This window comes from Physeter macrocephalus, chromosome 19, assembly GCF_002837175.3.
Source record: "Physeter macrocephalus isolate SW-GA chromosome 19, ASM283717v5, whole genome shotgun sequence".
Taxonomy (NCBI): Eukaryota; Metazoa; Chordata; class Mammalia; order Artiodactyla; family Physeteridae; genus Physeter; species Physeter macrocephalus.
The window spans coordinates 3,861,907-3,868,743 of record NC_041232.1 but is presented as its reverse complement, the minus strand read 5'-3'; the positions used below and the strand labels follow the sequence as shown (position 1 = coordinate 3,868,743).

The following is a 6,837-nucleotide window of genomic DNA, read 5'->3' as shown; positions in this document are numbered from 1 at the left end:
AGCCGCTCGGATTGTCTCCCTTCAGCCGCCGTAACCGCGGCCCAGCCCTCCGCCCCTCCTCCCCGGCCCCCTCCCCCTTAATAACTCCCTCCACGCACCCGGGCCCCTGCGCAGCCTTCGCCGACGCGCGCCCGGATGTGAGGTGTCCGCGGCGGTGCCGGCCGGAAAAAGGAAACATCACGGCGCGCTCCCTGGGCGCCGGCCCCTGCGTACGCACGGCGGCGGGGAGGCGGAGGCCGGGAGGGGATGGCGGTAGCGGGAGTAGGCCCGGCCGGGGGCCGCGGAAGCCCTCCCAGTTGTGCGCAGGCGGTCGTCGTGGGCAGCCCCGGGGAGGACGCCCAGTTCCCACGCGCGCTTCGGGGCGGGGCGGAGCTTGAAGCCCGCGACCCCCGCCCGACGGCTCTCCAGGGAGGGTGACCGCGGTCGGGAAGTGGGTTGGCCGCTGCGTTTGCATGGTTCGCGTCGGCGGAGAACCCTGGGGCTTCGGCAGCGGGAATCTGAGTTAGGTGAACTTCAGAGCTTTGCGCCTTCCGGTTGGGGTTCGAACCTTGGCTCTTTTTTTTTACTGGTGGTGTAATCTTGGGCAAAGTTCTGACTTCTGAGTTTCGCTCTTATTAAAATGGCTTCTATGTGTATGAGGAATAAGCGAGATTACGCGTTGCTGCATTAATAAGCAAACCTGCCACGGTTGCTTTTGAATGAGCTACGGGCGACTGACAAATTCATTGAAATGTTCTTTCCCGCCCCATAACCTGCACGAGAAGAAGTGCAAGTGCGTTTGGGTGAAAGATGAAACTGCGAATGTCAGGCGGTTAGTATGTAGTGCTGAGACCGGCTGACGGCCACACAGACGCACATATAATTTCCCTCCTCTGTGAACAAATGAGAGTAATTGCCATGCGGAGAGGAAAGGTTTGACGGAGATCACGTGTGAGCCGGTTTCTGCCCCGTGGGACCGTGGAGTGATACATGGCTGTGGAGGGAAATGTAATTTTTCTCGCCAAAGTATAGCGAAGTCTACATTTCTTTCAAGGGGCCTACTTTCTTTGAGCTTCATTTGTGAAATCAGCCGGTTGGGCAGTGATTGGGCACTAAGTTCCCGTCCTTGAGTATTGGCAACGGACAAAACAATTATGAAAACTTTTTCTTTTCGTCTGTAATGATGAATAAAATGAGTTTCTCACAACTGTACTCTCTCTGCAAGCCACTGTGGAGAAGTGGAGAAGGCCTGTTTATTTGAAGCTCTTAAATCCTGGCTCTGCCACTCTGTGAAACCAGAGCTAGTCGCTTCACTTTTTTGAACTTGGTTACTCATCTATCAAAAAGAGATAGCAGTATCTACTTTTCAGGCTTTAAAGAGATAACATTAAAACCACTGTTCTGGGGCTTCCCTGGTGGTGCAGTGGCTGAGAGTCCGCCTGCCGATGCAGCGGACACGGGTTCGTGCCCCGGTCCGGGAAGACCCTACATGCCGCGGAGCCTGCTCGTCTGGAGCCTGTGCTCCGCAACGGGAGAGGCCACAACAGTGAGAGGCCCGCGTACCGCAAAAAACAAAACAAGAAAAAAAACCCCCACTGTTTTGGGGTGTAACAAACTATTTTTTGCTGTGTAACAAACTATCCCCAAACTCAGTGGCTTAACCCAACATTTATTTTGCACCAAATCTGTAATTTGGGGTGGTCCTAACTGGGACAGCTGGTCTCTGCTCCCTTCAACATCAGCTGGAAGGCTGTATGCTAGGAACATCTAATGGCTCACTCACTCACATGTTTGGTGGTTGGTGGTGGCTGTCAGCTGGAACCAATGGAGCTACTGCTGGAACACTTAAACCTGGTCTCTCTGTGGCCTGAGCTCCCTCATAACATGGTGGCTGGATTCCCAGGCAAGTGTCCAATTAGAAGAGGGCCAGACAGTTGCACAGCCTAGCCTCGAAGTCACTCTGTCTGTTCTGCCACATGCTGTTCCTTGGATAGGCATCACTAAGGCTGGCCTATATTCAAGGGAAGAGGACTTAAGACTACTACACCTTTATACGGGAAAAGTGTCACAGAATTTGTGGGCGTATTTTAAAATTACCACCAGCCATATATGAAATGTGCTCAAGGCACTGTAGCTATTATGATAAACGTCTGGCCTGAAGCTTATTTCCTGGGTCCTCTGGTCAATCCTATGGAGGATGTACTCTTCCCCCAGGCTCTTCTTTAATGTCTTGTAGAACCATGTTCTCAACTCACTTCTTATCTCTCAAAGCCTGAATCTGTCCTTATTAAAGGAGAAGATGATTATTACCTAGGAATAAAAAGGTAATCATTTACTAAGGGAGGGCATCTGTGAACTTCTTTCACCTGTGTCATGTAAAAGCTAGATGCTTGCAAATCCTTGTTTCATTGTCGCTTTTGAATGTTATTTTCTTTGGCAGGAATGATAATTTGTAATTCTAAGTGCCCCCTTTTGCAAGGAAAATGAATTTTCAAATATCAGTATAGGAACCCCTTTGAGAGAGTAAGAGAAAAGATTCTACTTCTTTACTAAATATTTGTAAGATCTTGGTTTAGGTTCAAATTCTTGTTTCAAAATTTGGCATAAGGGGACTCCCAGCTTTCAATCAGTTGGGGAAATTAACAGTCCAAGAACAGCAGAGAAGCAAATAGAAATCCGAAACCTAAAAATTTTGAGAGCAGCCTCAACTCAGACCTCCACTGCTCTCCACCTTTCTAAATTAGCTTTTTCCTACTCTTCTTTCTCCAAGGGTAATCCCTACTTCCAAAAAAATAGGATTTGAACAGTTTCACAGTTGTGGCATCATGTATTCAACGGCTACATAGAAATTATTAAGAGACTTCTGTAAGACCATAGAGCAAATTATTTGCTGAGCCTAAACCCTTTCTGGCACTTTACATCTTTGATTTTATATATGCAAAGTAGTTAAGAGTGACATCACCAAGTGCTGCTGCACTAGCTATTGTTATTCTATATTGTTATCTTACCCAATGGGACTAATTATTTTCATTATAATTCAAATGGCAATGCCTTTAATTCCTTCCTAAATTAGTCAAAGCTGATGGTGGTAAATGCACATGACAAAGTATCAGCAAATCATTTAGAAAGCATGCTTACTGATTTATCCTGGATTTTCATAATTTATATAAATGTAATTTAATAAAGTACTTATAAGAGTAACATTACAGGAAGTCAATATTAGTTACAGTGTTAATCAGGACTTTGAAAGTAACTAAATTATTTAAAAACTACTTTGCCACATAACTTCAGATTAAAGATTGGTTCCCGTCCCGCTAAAGTGGAACTTCTTTTAAACACTTTTAATTACCAAAATTAACATAGGTTAAAAAAATAGAGCAAAAATGCAAATTACCTGTGATTCTAATACCAAGGCACCCAACAAGTTTTTTTTCCCTCATGTTTTTAACGTAAAATCTTTCAAGCATTTAAATGCATAATGCTAGCCTTTGTTTTGCGCTCTCCACCAGAAATCTCAAGTGCTTTCAAATAATGCTTTACAAAGCACAGATGAAAAGGATATAAAAATGCCCTACCTTAACCTATAATGAAAAATAATCTGAAAAACAATAGTATATATATACATAAAACTGAATCACTTTGCTGTATACCTGAAACTAACAGCATTGTAAATCAACTATTCGTTAATTTAAAAAAAAAATGCCCTACCTACCGTCTCCCATCCCCACTTTTTAAAATTTGGGCCCACTCTGATCATCTTTTAAATTAATGACTATTTACTAACAATGCTTGTTAATTACAGTTTAAAAGTAATGGTTAAGAGACGCCTTCAACCTGGGATAATGTTAATTCGCCGGCGGCGCAACCCTCACCCGCGCGGTCAAGATTGACGACCTCCCAGTCTACGAATGCGCTGGCCCCAGGCCCCGGGGACCAGCTTGCGTTCCCCGGAAATCATCGAGAACCGAGAGCCAGAGAGGCTCACGCGGGAGCCCGGAGGTGGGGGAAGGAGGGCCTCGGTCCGCGCCGGCCTCTACACGGTAGCCTCGTCCCTGGTGCTTGCCGCGCGAAGCGTTAATTCGGGAATCCGCTTCAAAACAGCTCCCACTCCTCGTGTCTAAGAGTAGCAGTGGGAGGCCGAGCTGTGAAAGAAGCGAGTGGGCCACGGAGGCAGAGAGCCCTCCGCGGGGCCGCCCTGACAGCGCGTCTATCCACGCACCTCAGGGCCACCTCGCCTTGCTGGGGCTCCAAGGCGGCCACAGGGAGGTGTGTTGCCAGCTGCCCTGAGGCTCCGCTAACTCCCGGGTCTCGGGCTGGGCGTCCCTCACGCACGCCGCGTCGCCGTGGAGACGGGGGCGGGGCCGGCGCGAGATCTGCGTCCTAAGGGGCGGGAAAGCGCGGAGGCTGGCGTAGGCCGCGCGGGCTTGAGGAGGCCAGACAGTGTACGCCGGGACTTCTCTGAGGCGGGAGGTGGGAGTGCTCGGCCTCTGCGGCCGGAGCCCAGCGACGAGCGCACGTCCCTCCGAGCCTGGCCGGTGACTGCCCTGTGGGAGCGTCCGTTTCCTCCTCCTCTAGAAGTGCAGGTGAGGCTACCTCCTCATGGGGCTGAAGCCCGAGAGTGGAGGAGAGGTGGAAAGGGCGCGCAGGACGACTCCCGAGGCCCGTGTTCCTCGCCCGACGTTCTTCTGCGCGTCTGGGGCGCCGCAGGCGGATGCCGGTGCCGCGTCAGTGCAAGGCTCGTTAGCGTGCGCGGATCCGAATCCGGGGTTTCTGGATCCCTGCTGCGTGGCCGAGCGACAGGCGAGGGTTTTCAGACCGCAGGGGCCACACCTGAGCCCCGAGGGCCAGTTGGGCAAACACCCGCAGCGGGAAATTAGTGCTCCGTTTTTATTTGATGGGAGGCCGTTCAGATTTATTGTTAACCTCTGGATTATAGTAAAGATTTGTTGACTGAATCGTGTTAGGTCCCTGAGTACCAGCCCCAGCTGTTCTACTTAGCTGGTGACGTGGGGCACTTCTGTAAAATAAAGATGGTTACCACCTGTTGGGGTGGTGGTATTAAAGCAGGTAATTAATGAAAACTGTTTAGTACTGTGCATGGCACAGAGTACCAGCTCCATGAATGCTATTTTGAATCTAATCTATACACTCTAGGTGGCATGGTACCCGCCTAAGTGCCATGGAAATATGAGGCTTGGAGGTGTCATGGAAGGCTTCCTGGAAGTAGTTGAAACTTATTCTGCGACCTAGTATATAAATTTAGGTATTTTCTTGCTTTTCTTTAGTAAGATCATTCATTTCTCAGTTATTGTTAGAACCTTTAGAATACCGTAGAAACTTCTTTAAGATACTTTTACATTTTTCGAATTAACATGTGTATTTAAAAATTAATATTAAAACCTTATATTAGAAAATAGTCTCCAGGCTCTAATTCCAATTTCCATTCTTCTAACTGTTCCTCCTGATGTTATTTGTAAATTGGAAGTAAATAATCTTATAGGTGATATTTCTTGATTTGTTAGGTTTTACGTTAAGTGTTGACCATTCATGGGAGATGCACAGGTTTTCTTCCCTCATCTCACCAACGTGGTTATGTGGTAATTTGTTGTTAATAGTCAGTGTTTACATTATATAACGGATATTCGCTGCTGAACCAAGTTGACTAACTGCAACTCTTCCCTTCTCGTACATTCCGTCATTTTTTCTGAGAATTAATAATTGTCTTATTTTCTTATTTTCCTAGTGTTCCATGCACAGATCACTAATGTTTTTTTCTGAATGCTTCAGTATTTCTCATAGACCTGTCAGTAATTTTTTGCATACTCTCAAAACCATCAGTTCCATTTCTTTCCTGGAGACTTAACTCCTCTGCTCTAATCTGATCTAGTGGCTCTGTGCCTGCTGTTCCCAGTTCTAATCCAGAGACTTATTTTCACATCTGCCCTGGGATTTGTTTCTTTTTACTATTCTTTTGTGTTAGATTCACTGTTGCCCAGATCCCTGTTTTTTTTTTTTTCTTGATTTATTTCCTTAGTTTTTGGAGCACGTTTTCCTGTAATACTACTACTTCTTCCTTCTCTTCTTTTTTTAATAGCTTTATTGCGATATAATTCACATACCATACAGTTCACACATTTAAAGTGTTCATTTGTTTTTAGTATATTCCCAGTTATCCAACCATCACCTTAATCAATTTTAGAACATTTTAATTACCCAAAAAAGAAACCCTTACCTATTAGTAAGTCACTTCACTGTTTCCCTTCAATCCTCCCAGCTGTAGGCAACCACCACTTTACTTTCAGACTCTATAGATTTTCCTGTTCTGAGCATTTCATATAAATGGAATCATACAATACGTGGTCCTTTGTTATTGGCGTCTTTCACTTAGCATAATGTTTTCCAGGCTCGTCCATGTTTTAGCATGTAACAGTACTGCATTTCTTTCTATGGCTGAGTAATATTCCATTGTATGGATATACCATATTTTGTCTATCCATCCTTTAGTTGGTGGGCATTTGGGCTTCTACTTTTTGGCTATTACGAATAATGCTGCTACAAATATTCATGTACAAGTTTTTGTATAGACATATGGTTTCAGTTCTCTTAGATATATACCAAGAGTGGGATTGCTGGATCAAATGGTAACTCTGTATTTGTCTTTTTAGGAACTGCCAGGTTGTTTTCCAAAGTGGCTGCACCATTTTACATTACTACCAGCAGTGTAGGAGGGTTTCAGTTTCTTTACATCTTCACCAATACTTGTTATTATCCTTCTGTGTTTCGGGGGCCTCTCACTATCGTGGCCTCTCCCGTTGCGGAGCACAGGCTCCGGACGCGCAGGCCCAGTGGCCGTGGCTC

The 6,837-nt window shown here is 46.2% G+C and overlaps 1 protein-coding gene across 1 annotated transcript in view; it reads left to right on the top strand.

Annotated features, from left to right (window-relative positions):
* The first annotated feature begins 4,433 nt into the window (after nt 1–4,433).
* The window catches only part of LOC102974591 (protein SFI1 homolog), a 78,760-nt gene continuing 76,356 nt past the window's right edge, over nt 4,434–6,837 (top strand). The window contains exon 1 of the mRNA XM_028480526.2: nt 4,434–4,562. The gene's annotated coding sequence lies outside the window, so the exon portion shown is untranslated. The remainder of the gene's footprint in view (nt 4,563–6,837) is intronic.